Below are 15,826 nucleotides of genomic sequence, written 5' to 3'. Positions count from 1 at the left end.
CCCTTGCAGTTGGTGCTAGTCGACGGCATAAAATTTGGGAGAGTACCTTGTAGGCGGCGTTCAGCAATGTGATTGCGCGGTAGTTGCTACAATCCAGCTTATCGCCCTTGTTGTAGATGGGACACACGACTCCTTCCATCCACTCCTGCGGCAAAACTTCCTCCTCCCAAATCTTGGTAATGACCCAGTGCAGCGCTCTAGCCAGTGCCTCACCACCGTGTTTAAATAGCTCTCCTGCACAGAAAGAAAAATCATTGATAGAATCAAAAAAACCATTGGTTAAAATAAAAAGTTGCGTTGGTTCTTTTTCGTAGAGAGTTGCGTATGATTAAAATAAAAGTACAACAACTTTTGCGTCAACGATGGTTCAAAAGTGACATGCCACTCTGAAATTAAAAGTTTCAACTTTTTAAACAAAACTGTAAAACTGTCAGATCCAAATGGTTACACTGTGAAAGAAAAAGTGATTGTTTTAGATAAAACTGAAGGGTTAATCCAATCATGAACTTTTAAAAGACCGCAAGTCAAAAATGAATCAAGACATAAAATCATGTTCCTTTTGACTTATTTGCAACTTTTTAAATGAAAATTTTATTTATATTATTCAAAAAGATGGAGACATGCATTTTAGAATGAGAACTATTGACTTTTAAAACAAAAACTATTGCCGTTGTGAGCATCCAAACACCTGTTTGCCGTTTTCTCTGCGCTGAAGTCAGTACTGCGATTCTTCCTGATGCTGGAATGCGGATGCCTCTGAGCGAAAAACATGATATTTCAGCAACAGCCTGTAAGCGTAGAACTACTTTAGAATAACGTAATAAATGCACATTCATAAAATTTTCTCACCGATTTAATTCAAGGTGTGACCACAACATGGTGATGAAAGTGCGCCAGTGCTACCTTTGCACCAAACATTTTGCGGAAACGGTCATGGCGTGATTCTGAAACAAGCAAATCAATTATTGGTCTGCCGAAGGTAATTGGTCGTGATTACAGAGTACTCACCTTTACCTCGAGGAGGCCAACAGAATGTTCACTCTGGCAGCTATCTGCTGCTGCTATCGCAACTCAAAATTTAAATTTTCTTAAATCGTGCGTGGAATCCGTGGAATCGAATGATCATAAAAACAAAACAATGACAAATTGCGATAACCTTGTTCGCTGTCATCGAGTCCATTCGACAGACTTGATATTGACAGTTCAATATTTTTTATGGTAAAAGGGGGAACTTTTAAATCTACACTCAAGAAAAACGAAAGGCACTTTTAAATTAAAGTTACCACAGTTAATGTAAACAATGTTACTTTTATTTTAACAAAAAATATACGCTTTTCAAATGGAAAGTACGAAATATTTGGTTCCACAATATTTGTTTTTTCTGTGTGGTAGTTGGTCAACCCCAGGGGCTTTGTTGTTCTTCAGCCGGCCAATCTCCTCCTGGATTTCCTGGAGAATCGGAGCCGGTAGAATTATGTCCTGCGCGCGTTCTGACAGGTCCATCTTCTTACCGCCATCTTCGTTTGCCACATCGCCATTCAGGTGTTCTTCGTAGTGTTGCCGCCACCTTTGGATCACCTCATGCTAGTTGGTAAGAAGGTTCCCGTTTATGTCCTTACACATATCGGGCTGTGGCACGTGGCCCTTACGTGAACGGTTTAACTTCTCATAGAACTTTCGTGCGTTATTAGCACGGTACAGTCGCTCCGTCTCTTCATGGTCTCGATTTTCCTGCTGACGCTTTTTCCTCCGGAAAATCGAGTTTTGTCTATTTCGCGCCCGTTTATATCGTGCCTCGTTCGCCCTCGTGCGGTGTTTAAGCAATCTCGCCCACGCTGCATTCTTCTCTTCTACTAACTGCTCACATTCGCCGTCATACAAGTCGTTTCTCTGATCCGGGGGCACCGTGCCAAGTGCAGCGGTTGCTGTGCTACCAATGGCGGATCGAATATTTTTCCAGCCATCTTCAAGAGACGCTGCGCCTAGCTGCTCTTCCATTGGGAGTGCCACTTCCAGCTTCTGCGCGTATTCTTCGGCTAGTCTACCGTCTTGTAGCCGCCCCATTTTAAGCCGAGGCGTTCGACTTCGACGCGTGTTGTACACCGTCGAGAGTTTTGAGCGCAAGCATACTGCAATGTCGGTCGGATTGAATATTCGCACTGCGGTAAGTGCGGACGTTCGTGATGTCGGAGAAGGATGTACCGTCGATTAGAACGTGGTCGATTTGGTTTTCCGTTTCTTGGTTAGGTGATCTCCATGTGGCCTTGTGGATATTTTTGCGGGGAAAGAAGGTGCTTCGGACTACCATTCCGCGGGAGGCTGCGAAGTTTATGCATCGTTGGCCGTTGTCATTTGATACGGTGTGCAGACTATCCGGTCCGATGACCGGTCTATACATTTCCTTTCTTCCTACCTGCGCGTTCATGTCACCGATGACGATTTTGACGTCCCGCGGTGGGCATCCATCGTATGTCTGCTCCAGCTGTGCGTAGAACGCTTCTTTCTCGTCGTCGGGTCTCCCTTCGCGTTGGCGCATCTTACCCAGCACTATGAAGCCGGTTTACATCTCGTTGGTGGTGCCACAGCTTTGGTAGAAGGTAGCCGCCCGATGCCCGCTTTTCCACACTTTCTGTCCTATCCAACAAATCTCCTGCAGCGCCACGACGTCGAAGTTGCGGGGATGTAATTCATCGTAGATCATCCTGTCGCAACCTGCGAAACCTAGCGACTTGCAGTTCCATGTTCCAAGCTTCCAATCGTGATCCTTTATTCGGAGGGCCGTCGTGTCAGGGCTGTTTAGCGTCCCACCGTCCCAAAGGGCTTGTGCGCTTTGAGCGGCACACGGTCGCTTTGGTGGAGCCTACTTGTGGATACATGCAGCTTTTTATAGAGGTTTAACAGGGCCCACTGTCAAACCCCACCACATCCTAGGCAGGCGCCATATATAGCAGCATGATATACACAAAAATGGTAATTTGCCTCGCAGATAATAACTGTGGAAGTGGTTAATGAATACTGCAATGTCGCAGTGGGATGTGTAATGCTAATAAGAAGAAATAAGAAGAAGAAGAAGGCATTCTGAAAAGAATCCTTTTGAAGTTCTAAATATAATCCTTTTAGGAGTTCGAATGGAATTATTGTGAGATTGCGAATAGAGTTCTTCCAATATCCAGAATCTTTCTGGGATTCCGAATGAAATCCTTATAAGATTCGAAAGGAATCCTTTTCATGTTTCTTATGGAATCCTTTTGGGATTTCGAATGAAATCTTTTTTCGATTGGGATCCTTTTGGGATTCAGAATGAAATCCTTTTGAAACTTCGTATGGAATATTCTTGAGATTCCGAATGAATCCCTTTTTGAAATCCGTTTCCTTTTGCGATTTCAAGTAGAATTCTTTTGGAATTCCGAATGGATTTATTATGAGATCTGAATGAAATCCTTCTGAGATATCAAATGAAATCATCTTGAGATACCGAAAGGGATCTATTTGAGATTTGGGTTTCCGAGTAATTCACACTTGAAATAAATCGGAGATTTCTGTGAAATTTCACCGAAATTTCAACAGCAGAACTGTTCGGTGAATAATTTTACAGATTTTCGATGGTTTTGACAGTTTAACAAAGGAAAAATCGCAGAAAATTTGGTGAAATAATTACCGAAGAAATCTGCTGTTGAGATTTCGGTGAGTTGAAGCAAAATTCACCGAAATGATTTAAGTGAGTATGATATTCCGAATGGAATCCGTCGAGAACACAGAACGCCGTCAGGACAAGTTCTGATATACTCTGGTTTACGAGGTAAACACGCTCCCCGGCATCGCGGAGTTGGCTTCCTACTAAGCGTTCAGGCACACTCTGCATGTAGTGGGGTTTGACAGTGGGCTCTGTTAAGCTTATATAAAAAGCTACATGTATCCCCATGCAGCCTTCGCCAAAGCGACCGTGTGCCGCACAAAGCGCACAAGTCCTGGTGTTAGGTGGAACACTAACACGCAGGCCCAATAGGCCACCTACATAAGAGATAATACGAATCGATATAATCGGCAAAGACCTAGGCGATGTAAAAAGGATCACGATAGCAAGCTTGTAATATGGAACTGCATATCGCTAGATTTTGCAGGTTGCGGCAGGATAATCGTTGATGAATAACATCCCCGCAACTTCGACGTGATGGAGCTGCAAGAGATTTGCTGGACAGGACAGAAAGTGTGAAAAAGCCAGCATCGAAACCAAAGCCGTGGCACCACCAACGAACTGGTAACCGGCTTAATAGTGCTGGGTAAGATGCGCCAACACGTGATTGGGAGGCAGCCAATTTACGCAAGGCTGTGCAAGCGCAAAATAAAAGGCCTTTTTTCAACTATAGCTTCAACGATCGAATAGATTTCGCCAAACTCGTACCAAACTGATGATCTATAAAAGGCTCATTAGGCCGGTAGTCCTCTACGGACACGAGATCTGGACGATGGTCGTGGAGGTCCAACGCGAAGTTTTCGAAAGGAAAATTCTGCGTATCATCTATGGTGGACTTCAGATGGTGGTACTTGGTACTTTTTTTTTTTTTTTTTTTTTTTACAAGGGAGAATGCATTTACACACTAACCCAGTACACGTGCATTGTAGTTGCCAAACTACCACACGGAAGTGTACTGGAGTGTCGGACTCGACCATACCGGTAATACCGACTAAACTCCCTTGGGCTCTACCATCGTTTCCCCCAGGAACTACCTCTCAGTACTACTTCTGGGGGATGGCAGTACTAAACGTACTCGCTCGTTCTCGCTCACACAGGCACCCGTCCCGTGCGAGACTGACTTGGGTGCTCGCTCTATCGCACCCTCAAACACACCCTACATACTCTGTTGCACCTCTGTCATGCCGTGCGGGTCTAACTTGTGTGCCCACCCTTCTCATGCCATGTGGGTCTAACTTGTATGCCCACCCAAACCCTTGATTCATGCTCATACACTCCATGCTTGCACACACGTTAACGCTCCTATGGGTCTGACTTGTGTGCCCACCCTTCTCATGCCGTGCGGGACTAACTTTTGTGCCCACCCTTCTCATGCCGTGTAGGACTAATTCTATGCCCACCTTTATCGTACCATGTGAGACTGCTCACCTCTTTCATTCAGTTCGCGCTGACACATACTACTCGAGTCATTCGACCTAACACTCCCTCTGGCATCCCTTGTGGGACTCTTCGCTTAGGTTCCCACTTCTGACATACCATGTGAGTCTGACTCACCTCATTCATGCCATATGAGACTAGCTCAACACGACTCAACTCATTCCTTTCGTACCATGTGAGACTGACTTGGATGCTCCCTCACACTCCTCTGCCACGCCACGGGGTATCAGTAGTCGTAGGAACCAACATTCCTGCGCTACTCCCAGCGCGGCGTGTGCAGTCCATACATACACCTATTCATTCACCCTTCTGCCATGCTTCGAGGTGACGATCTCGGTTGCCACCCGCTGCGCCATTACCTCTGCATGGGCAGACCATTCACACACTTCTTCGCGTTCGGCACTTTCGCTCTAACTTACCAATCACAAGTTAGTCATGCTTGTCGATTGTTGCTCGGCGCGCCAGATTCTCTGCAAGCTGCAGGCAATCTGAGTGGTTGCAGTCGAGACTGCGTTCCACTTCTCCACCGCTTGACACATCCTTTGGATAAGATTATCCGGAGTTGTGTCCCGGCCGCAAACGTCTAGCATTGCTCTTCTTTCGACGTCGAAACGAGGACATACGAACAGTATGTGCTCTGCAGTTTCGTCAACACCTGGGCAGTCAGGGCAGACGGGGACCTCCGCGTGTCCAAACCTGTGGTGGTACTGTCGGAAACAGCCATGGCCTGACAGGAATTGTGTCAGATGGAAGTGAACCTCCCCATGGGGTCTCCCCACCCAGCTTGATATGTTAGGAATCAGCCGGTGGGTCCACCTACCTTTCGAGGAGTTATCCCACTCGCGCTGCCATCTGGCAACCGAAGTCACCCTGGTACGCTCGCGGGCTCCTCTGGTGCCACGTAGGTCAAAACACTCCAAGAATCTTCAGACTCCGCTTTGAAGTGATCGCGACGTCTCCCACGTGTACAACTGCATGTTGTGCCGACTTACGGTTGCTGACGATAACCACCTCCGTCTTATGTTGAGCGAGCTCAAGGCCTCTCGCACTCATCCAGTCCGCCACAGTGCTGATCGCGTGTTCTGCGGTTAGCTCTACTTCGGGGATTGACTCCCCGTAGACCTCTAGGGTTACATCGTCAGCAAAGCCGACGATCTTCACACCAGGAGGGAACTTTAGCTTTAGTACTTGGTACTTGGAGAAGACGAATGAACCACGAGTTGCATCAGCTGTTGGAAGAACCATTGTGCGGTGCACAACGTCACGAATGAGACGGAAACGGACCCAACAATGTGCGGTGCACAACGTCAAAAACGGAAACGGGAAACGGGCTCTTCCTTCCGGGGGTGCAGTCAAAAATTTGCTACTGGCTAACACTCAACAGGCCAGAGAACAACATGTAATCCATGTGCAAGGCGAACCGATATCCACGAAAGATTACCGGAAGGGTCTTATAATGGATCGGCTCGCTGGGATACAATGTTGTTTCTTGTTGAGGCTCCAGCAGCGGGGATCTTGACTGAGGAAAGCAACAGATTGTCCGTGTGCAGTCGAAACGGTGTCCACATTAGATTACCACTGGTGAGGTCTAATGTGGATCGTATCGAACGGACAATTCTTGACTGTTTGATTCCTCCAACGATGCTCCGATGAGCGGCAGAACGGGTGGACTGTATGGTAGTGGATCAGCAGCAGCAATCGGTTCTCTTGCAGCAGCGGCGCAGTAGAAACTGGATCTGGATGGTGGTCTGGTAGCAGAATAAAACTCCGGGTTCGCTTTTCCTCTCGATGTATATTCGTTGACAGTCAAATACAAAATTCAAAAACTGCACGAAAGTGCCTGGTTATTTATAGTTAAATTGTTTGAATGTGTGTGTGTGTCAGATGGACATTAAACTAATCTCCAAGCTCCACCCATTACCATGGCAACGCCAATACAACAAAACCTAACTGTTCCTGGTGGGCAAAGCTTGCTTTGTTAATTGCAAGATTGAATTCAAATTTATTTTTTGTTTTCGATTTAAGGGAAAGGTACTATTTTAATGTACATCTATAGACTAAACTAATGATAGGTTCGAATCAATTATCGCAAATTTCATACATATAGATAACACACAAAAGTATAAACAAAAATTACACGTTCGGAACCGAACATTCTCCCCCCGGGCTGATATGTGGATCTGCAGGTGCGAGAGCTTTATCGTTTTCTTCAATTGGGAGAGGTGCTAGTCTTGAGACTGAGCGACGGTATACCCCGGTAGATGTTTTTACGTCTACCACCCTTATAACTGAATCATTGCCAGGATACACCTTCAAAATCGTACCCAATTTCCATGACTGCGGGGGAAGATTATCTTCTTTAATTAGAACAATAAGCCCGGGAACCACATTTGACGATCCTTTGACCCATTTAGAGCGAGCTTGCAATGTGTTCAAGTATTCATTCGACCAACGTTTCCAAAATTGTTCACGGAGAGACTGGAGATACTTCCAACGAGTCAAATGATTCACAGGAGTTCCTTCAAATGTGGGTTCAGGAACAGCAACAAGCTCTCTGCCGATAAGAAAATGGCCAGGGGTTAAGGCAGACGGTTCATGGGGATCTACAGAATTGGCAAAAAGGGGACGCGAATTTAGTACTGCTTCTATTTGGGTGAGCACAGTGTAAAATTCTTCGTAGCTGAGACAGGCATTGGACAAAACCTTTTTTAAATGGGTTTTCGTACTCTTCACCCCAGCCTCCCATAAACCCCCAAAATTCGGCGAACGAGGTGGGATGAACTTCCAAACAATTTCACGGGCACAACAGAAGTCATTTATTTTTCCCTTGGCATGATCATCGCGGAACATTAAATAAAGCTGATGGAGGTCTGACTTTGCACCAGCAAAATTTGTGCCATGGTCGGAATGGATCCCGGATAAAAATCTACAGTTCCTTGTATGGTATGATCCATTGGAATTCAATTGGTTGTATGGTAAATAATACAATCTATTGTACTTTTATTGTAGATTTTTCACGGTTGTAAAAATCCTTTATTGTACTTACTTTAAAAGTACAATACATTTAAATGTGACCGATACATTCTATAATATTTTAGTTGTTCGCTTATGTTTTATATTGCTCATTCAAAAATTAAACAAATTATAAAAGTATTCCATCTCGGTGATCAGATAATCCGTTTTAAAGAAAATAAAAATATAATTTAAGAATATTTCATTGATTCATTATGTTGATGGAATAACAATTGAAAACAATAAAATAACAATAACTTTCATTGTTACATGAAAATTGTACCGATTTTCAAATATATGTTTTAATTGCAGGTCTTGAAATATTCATGTTCTGATCAATTTAAATTTAAAAATTCAAAGGAACAAAATCTTTCACTTTTAATTTTACTTGGAGAATGACTTGATTTAGATGAGCGTGCACAATTTTGTTTGTGATTAGTGAGAAGACGAAGTAAACGAAGTGTTCCTTTTATAATCGTCTATCCGGTACAAAGTTAGTACGCTTTTTATATCGAAGTTGGATTTTTCTCCAGATACAGATCCAGATCCAGATACAGATTTTCTCCCAACTTCGGAAGTAGTGCGCTGGATTCGCCTAAAGATGCGCTAAACAACACATCAATTAGTTTGACAGATAAAATTTCGGAAGAAAGTTAGGTTCGGAAGTCCCGACTTCCGAATTCTAAGTTGATGCTACGCCGACAATAAATACTGATTCTGCGAGCAAGCAACGGCCGATCATTTCCCGCTGTACCGTGGTGAGTATCTATCAAGGTATCTATATTAGTGTTATCATCATGATACCGGATCATTTTGATGTGGGATATATCTTTCAATACGTGATGATTCAATATCGTTCGGCGACTATCATCGAGCTATATCACCAACGGGATACAATAAAAAATTGAACAGGTAACTTTTGTTTTTCTTCTCGGCTTATACTTTTTGTAAGAAACCTGACATGATCTTATAATTTACGTCTTCCACAGGAAAAAAATGCGAGCAGCATTAGTTGCAGCGGCTTCAGTGAGTATAGCCGGTTGCATCATTGGCGTCTGAAATCTACGTTTATGAATCCCGGTCTGAATAGCAGTTAACGCACTTAACAATACCACTAATAATTTTAATTTTAATTCGAACACAAATTGAACTAAAATCAAATTGAAATTAAATTAAAGCTGAATTGAATTTAATTAAAACTGAAGTAGAATTATCTTAAAAATATATTAAAAATGAAACAAAATTTAAATTTACTGATTACAAATAAAATTTAAAACAAAATTGAAATAGTACCAATAAAATAAATTGTACATCATTAAATTGAATTGTATTTTTATTGTAATATTGAAGTCGAGATTGAGGTGAAATTTATTTAAAATCCCATTGTATTTCTACTGTAAAACAATAAAAAAATTTAAGAAAAAACATTTGAAACACATTGTTTTCTATTGTTTTGGCCTTCGAAATCATCCCATTGAAGAACCGTTAAATCAATTGTTTTGCTCTGAATTTCGCATGAAAATTTTTCGATTTTTTTATTGTAAAGATACATAACAACCCCCCTTTTTTATTGTAAAAGTCCCATTTACCATTCATTTAATCGTGGAAAACAATTGTCTCTGATGTGATTTAGTTGTTAAAATTCCATTACATTCAATGGTAATTTCTATGTTTTACATGGTGATGTAACAGTAAAATTTATAATATTCTAATCATATTTTTTATCCGGGATTTCATCTACTAAACCGCGACGACTAACGAATCTTTGCAGGGCTGCTACAAAGGCCGCGGACGATAAATCGGATACTAATTCTAAATGTATGGCCTTGGTTACGAAACATATAAAAATACAAATATAGGCCTTTACTCGTACGAACTTTCGAAAACCGACCTTTATAAATACCGGTCCGGCAAAATCCACGCCGGTACGAGAAAACGGTGCAGCTGGAACTACGCGAGCTTCGGGTAAACGTCCCATTACGGGTTGCAGACAACGAGGGTTCGATCGGAAGCAGGTGACGCACTTTCTCAACACCTTGCGAATGGTTGATTTGGCGTTAATCAACCAAAATTTTTGACGCATGAGCGACATTAGTCCGGATGGTCCTAGGTGGAGATTTTCCAAATGCATATCACGTATCAGCATTTCAGAGACATGACTTTTGTTCGGTAGCAAGATTTGGTGTCGAGCATCATACGACAAGCGAGAGTTTTCTAATCTTCCTCCTACTCTCAACAATCCATCCACCAACACAGGATCTAGTGCTGCTAAACGACGGCTGGGCTTTCCCGAGGAAATTAAGTCAAATTCATCGGACAATTCAAGGCGTTGACACAATCCAACAATAGCAATCAGCGATTTGCGCAATTCAGATACTGTCAAATGGTTATGACATACTCGATCTGCGCGATTGAGTCTGCAGTTGTTCGCAAAACGTAAAACATAACCAACAACTCTCTGTAGTTTTCGGAATGAACCAAAGGTTTCGAGAAAAGGAACGTCTTGTAGAACAACTGGAACACAGGTAGTCGGTAACGTCGGAATCATGTTCGGTACTTCTGACTCTGGTAACGAGTCTGGAACGGCGACATCATATTGGTATAGGTTCAAAAAGGGTGGTCCGTACCACCACAGACTATTCATCGCTAGATTCTGAGGCAACTGCCCTCTAGACACCACATCTGCCGGGTTGTCTTCGGAACGGACATACGACCAAACGCAATCATTGGTGGATGAATTGATCTCCGTCACACGGTTGCGGACAAAAACATCGAGTTGGCTGGCGGGCTTTTGTAACCAAGCGAGTACAATTTGGCTGTCAGACCATAAACAGATACGCTGAATGTCAATCTTCAACGATAATACACACTTGGGAACCAATCTGGACAGCAACAAGGCGGCACACAACTCCATTTTGGGAATTGTCAATGGCTTGAGAGGGGCAATTCTTGACTTGCTGCAGAGTAGCGAAACTTTAACATCAGTGCTAGAAACAACTCTTACGTAAATAACTGCTCCATAAGCACGACTAGAAGCGTCGGCAAAACCATGTATTTCGATACATTCGGCGTCCACCAATCCAACGAAGCGGGGAATTTTTATCATTTCAACGTACTTCAGGGATTGTCTGAACGTAAGCCAAGACTGTAGAATATCACCTTCCAAGCGGTCGTCCCATCCTACTTCATCCTTCCATAAACGTTGCATGATCTCCATCGCTAGGACGATCACGGGAGCAACCATTCCTAACGGATCAAACAACCGAGCGATTTCAGAGAGTACGATACGTTTGGTTGGCGAAGTCACGAGTTGGAATGTCAATCCACATTGGAAGCGGAAGGAATCGGCATCAGGATCCCACAGTAGGCCTAAAGTTTTAATAACTTTGTTGACATCAGAATTTTCAAATTCCAAATACTTCTCGCGGTCTTCCTCATCGACGGTGTCTAGAATGGTTGCATCGCTTGCACACCATTTATGAACTGGGAAACCTCCTGACTTCATCAAATTCGTCAAGTCAGAACGAAGCTGCACGGCTTGTTCGATGGTATCCGCTCCTGTTACCACGTCATCTACGTAGATATCTTCTTCTATGGTCTTCGATGCTATTGGGAATCGTTGGGATTCGTCTCGGGCAAGCTGTAGCAGTGTTCGAGTAGCCAGATACGGGGCGCTGGCTGTCCCGTAGGTCACGGTTGTCAATTCGAGTGTCTGAAGCGGGTCATTGGGATTATTCCTCCAAAAAATTCGCTGTAGACTGGAATGATTCTCATCAACACGAATCCTTCTATACATTTTGGAAATATCGGCTGTTATCGCGAAGCGATGTTTACGGAATCGGAGAATTATGGAAAATAGGTCATCCTGAACAGTAGGGCCGACCATCAGAACATTATTTAGAGATGGACCTGTTGTTCGTGCCGAGGCGTCAAAAACAACTCTCAAACGGGTGGAGGAACTGCTTGGCTTTAGGACTGCGTGATGGGGCAAGTAGTGAACCAACTTTCCAGGGGGGTCGTCCAAATCGGAAACTTGCTTACAATGGGACAAATCCTTGTATTCATTAATGAAGTCTGTGTACGCATTCTTCAACTCAGCATTTTTGGATAATCGTTGCTCTAGCATGTGAAAACGTTTCAAAGCTAACGTTCGGTTAGTTCCTAGCTCGCTTACTGATTCCTTCAACGGTAGTTGGACAGTGTAGGTTCCATCCAGGTTACGAAAGGTAGTGGAATTAAAGATTTGCTCACAATCCTGCTCCTCCTTGGACACGGCATCGACAGACTCAACAGCCTCAACAGACCAAAACTTCTCCATACATTCTGATAATGGCCGTAGACTGGCTGTATAGCAATGCTGATTATCATCCACATCCTCAGCACCACCAGCAACAACCCACCCCAGTCTGGTTTCCTTAAGAATGGGTAGCCTGTTGCCTAGCAACAACTGTCCGGGCAACATCAAATGGAAGAACAGTTTAACTCCAATCAATAATTGGAATTCACCTGGAATATGGAAGGTAGGATCAGCAAGCAACAAACCAGAGGGAATTTTCCATGATCGAGGATCCATTTTTTGACCAGGGAGGGTACCTGTCACCACATCGGTGACCAAACACTCGATTTGAGCTTGGTAGTTCATACAACGGGAACGGAATGTAAGTGTTGTTTTCTTATCAAGTACCGATCTTTTACCGGCTGCTCCAAATACTTGCACATGGGTGGGTAACTGGCTGATCCCCAAGCCTTCCACAAAGGAACGGGAAACTAGATGTGGTTGGGAACCACAATCGAGGAATGCGCGACAAGGGTGGGTATTTCCATGGCAGTCAAGGACATCAACCATGGCCGTGAGCAAAAGCGTGCCATCGGAACGAGAAACCTTATGTACGGGATTGGACAAGGACGAAACACTTTCAACTGTGGGCGGAACATGAGTACTTCCAATAATTTGGGTGGGTTCAGGTTTGAATCTTGGAGATTCGACAACGGGCTTTGGATTTGGTTTGGCAAACTTGGGCTCATGAAGTAGTGTATTGTGTCTGTTTTGACACTCCTGGCAAGATTTTGTCGAAGGGCATTTTGAGGCAATATGGCCTTTCCTCAGGCAATTGAAACAAATATTAAGCTCTCTTACCTTGATTCTACGCTGGGGTACCGTCAGGGATAGAAACTTGTCGCACTTGAAATTGGGGTGGCTCGCACTGCAGATCTCACACATTGTCTCACTATTAGTTACCGGTGTAACCATAGCAAACGATCTCGCCGGTGGGGACTTCGGAATGGATTTCAGGCTGGACTCCTTAGCTGACGTCGGTCTCGGATGGCTTGCTTCACAACGCTCCAACAACGAACATCGCTCCTTCAAATATTGCACGGTATCTTCGTATGTCGGGATTTCCTTATGAGGAATGATGGCTTCCCACTGCTTCCTCGTCTCGGGATCGAACGCATCGGACAGAACGACGACGACAAACCTTTCAGAAACGCCTTCCAAATCCTGCTTCAAAAGCTTCAATCCCTCGACGTGGCGGGTTACTTCGTTCAGCAGCTCCCTCAGCTGCTTGGAACATCGCTTGTTCATCCGCTTTAGGCTCAGCAACCCATGGATGTGAGCATCGACTGCCTTCCTCTCGTCTTCAAAAATGTCAAGCAGCAGCGCCCAGGCGTGGGTGAAGTTGCCTTCACTAAGTGTTTTCGGGTCGAGAATCTTGGCAGCTGAGCCTCCCGCTAATGCTCTCTCAAGGTGGTGTAGCTTCACTGCGTTGGAATCCTTCGATCGGGCCATGATATCCGAAAATATTTGTTTGAATCGTGGCCAGTTTTCCGGCTTCCCATCAAAGGAGGGGATGGGAAGCGGAAGCGGTTGCTGCTGAACAACAATCAGCGACTGCTGAGCACCTGAAGGTTGGACGGGAGTGACTTGCGGGGTTGCGGATTCAATTAAAGCTTCCACCATCGTTGAGGTTTCCATATGATGGTTCTCAAACTGGATGTACGTTGCGTCATTGTCGTCTAGCTTCTCCGGTGATAGCATTGCGGTGATTTGGTGATGAAAATTGAGGTACTCCTGGAAGTGAGACTCCAAATTCCTCACATACACCCTCAGCTGGGCGAGGGTAAATTGAACGACACCGGCTTCTTCGACACCTTCAACTGCTTTCCGGATCCTGGTCACCTTGGCCTTCGCTTGGCCACGGAGGTGCACACTCCGCCATTTTGTCGTTAGCACTTTTCTGGGGCGTGTGCTTCAACGACATTGATGCACCACACACTCACTTCACTACTTTACTGTCTCTATCTATCTTCGCCCCAAGCGGGAACTCACACAACTATACTGTCTTGGCCGAAACTTGTTCGGACGTGTTTCAATTTTTCACTTCACTCGCGCGGACTGTACTTTTCGGAACGCGAACGATGCCGATCGGATGGTCGGCTCACGACGGAAATACTACCAGAGCCAAAATGGGGAATTCCTACTGCAGCTGCAAGGCACTGATGCTGCTATCCGGGTCGATTTGGACCAAACAATGTGCGGTGCACAACGTCACGAATGAGACGGAAACGGACCCAACAATGTGCGGTGCACAACGTCAAAAACGGAAACGGGAAACGGACTCTTCCTTCCGGGGGTGCAGTCAAAAATTTGCTACTGGCTAACACTCAACAGGCCAGAGAACAACATGTAATCCATGTGCAAGGCGAACCGATATCCACGAAAGATTACCGGAAGGGTCTTATAATGGATCGGCTCGCTGGGATACAATGTTGTTTCTTGTTGAGGCTCCAGCAGCGGGGATCTTGACTGAGGAAAGCAACAGATTGTCCGTGTGCAGTCGAAACGGTGTCCACATTAGATTACCACTGGTGAGGTCTAATGTGGATCGTATCGAACGGACAATTCTTGACTGTTTGATTCCTCCAACGATGCTCCGATGAGCGGCAGAACGGGTGGACTGTATGGTAGTGGATCAGCAGCAGCAATCGGTTCTCTTGCAGCAGCGGCGCAGTAGAAACTGGATCTGGATGGTGGTCTGGTAGCAGAATAAAACTCCGGGTTCGCTTTTCCTCTCGATGTATATTCGTTGACAGTCAAATACAAAATTCAAAAACTGCACGAAAGTGCCTGGTTATTTATAGTTAAATTGTTTGAATGTGTGTGTGTGTCAGATGGACATTAAACTAATCTCGAAGCTCCACCCATTACCATGGCAACGCCAATACAACAAAACCTAACTGTTCCTGGTGGGCAGAGCTTGCTTTGTTAATTGCAAGATTGAATTCAAATTTATTTTTTGTTTTCGATTTAAGGGAAAGGTACTATTTTAATGTACATCTATAGACTAAACTAATGATAGGTTCGAATCAATTATCGCAAATTTCATACATATAGATAACACACAAAAGTATAAACAAAAATTACACGTTCGGAACCGAACAACCATCCATCGTTCACATCGCGAAAATCGGAAAACTGCGGTGGGCCGGGCACGTAGCCAGAATGTCGGATAGTAATCCGGTGAACATGGTTCTCGACAACGATCCGACGGGCACAAGAAGACAAGGTGCGCAGCGAACAAAGTGGATCGATCAGGTGGAGGAAGATTTGAACCGAGCCGAATGGAGAAGACTTTTATGTACTGCGGAGGCCACTCCGGCCTTGGTCTGAGCGATAAATAAATA

General features: G+C 44.4%; 1 long non-coding RNA gene across 1 annotated transcript; it reads right to left on the bottom strand.

Moving 5' to 3' along the window:
- Window positions 1-563: 563 nt before the first annotated feature.
- On the bottom strand, window positions 564-1,109 carry LOC134216350 (uncharacterized). The gene is made up of 3 exons (XR_009980629.1): window positions 1,009-1,109; window positions 850-944; window positions 564-788 (listed from the first exon to the last, which is right to left on the bottom strand). It is a non-coding gene; the product is annotated as an uncharacterized LOC134216350 (long non-coding RNA).
- Between the last annotated feature and the right edge of the window lie 14,717 nt (window positions 1,110-15,826).

The sequence above is a fragment of the Armigeres subalbatus genome, chromosome 1, assembly GCF_024139115.2.
Source record: "Armigeres subalbatus isolate Guangzhou_Male chromosome 1, GZ_Asu_2, whole genome shotgun sequence".
Lineage (NCBI taxonomy): Eukaryota > Metazoa > Arthropoda > Insecta > Diptera > Culicidae > Armigeres > Armigeres subalbatus.
Note: the sequence above shows the minus strand (reverse complement) of the source record. Positions and strands in the feature narration are given on the sequence as shown.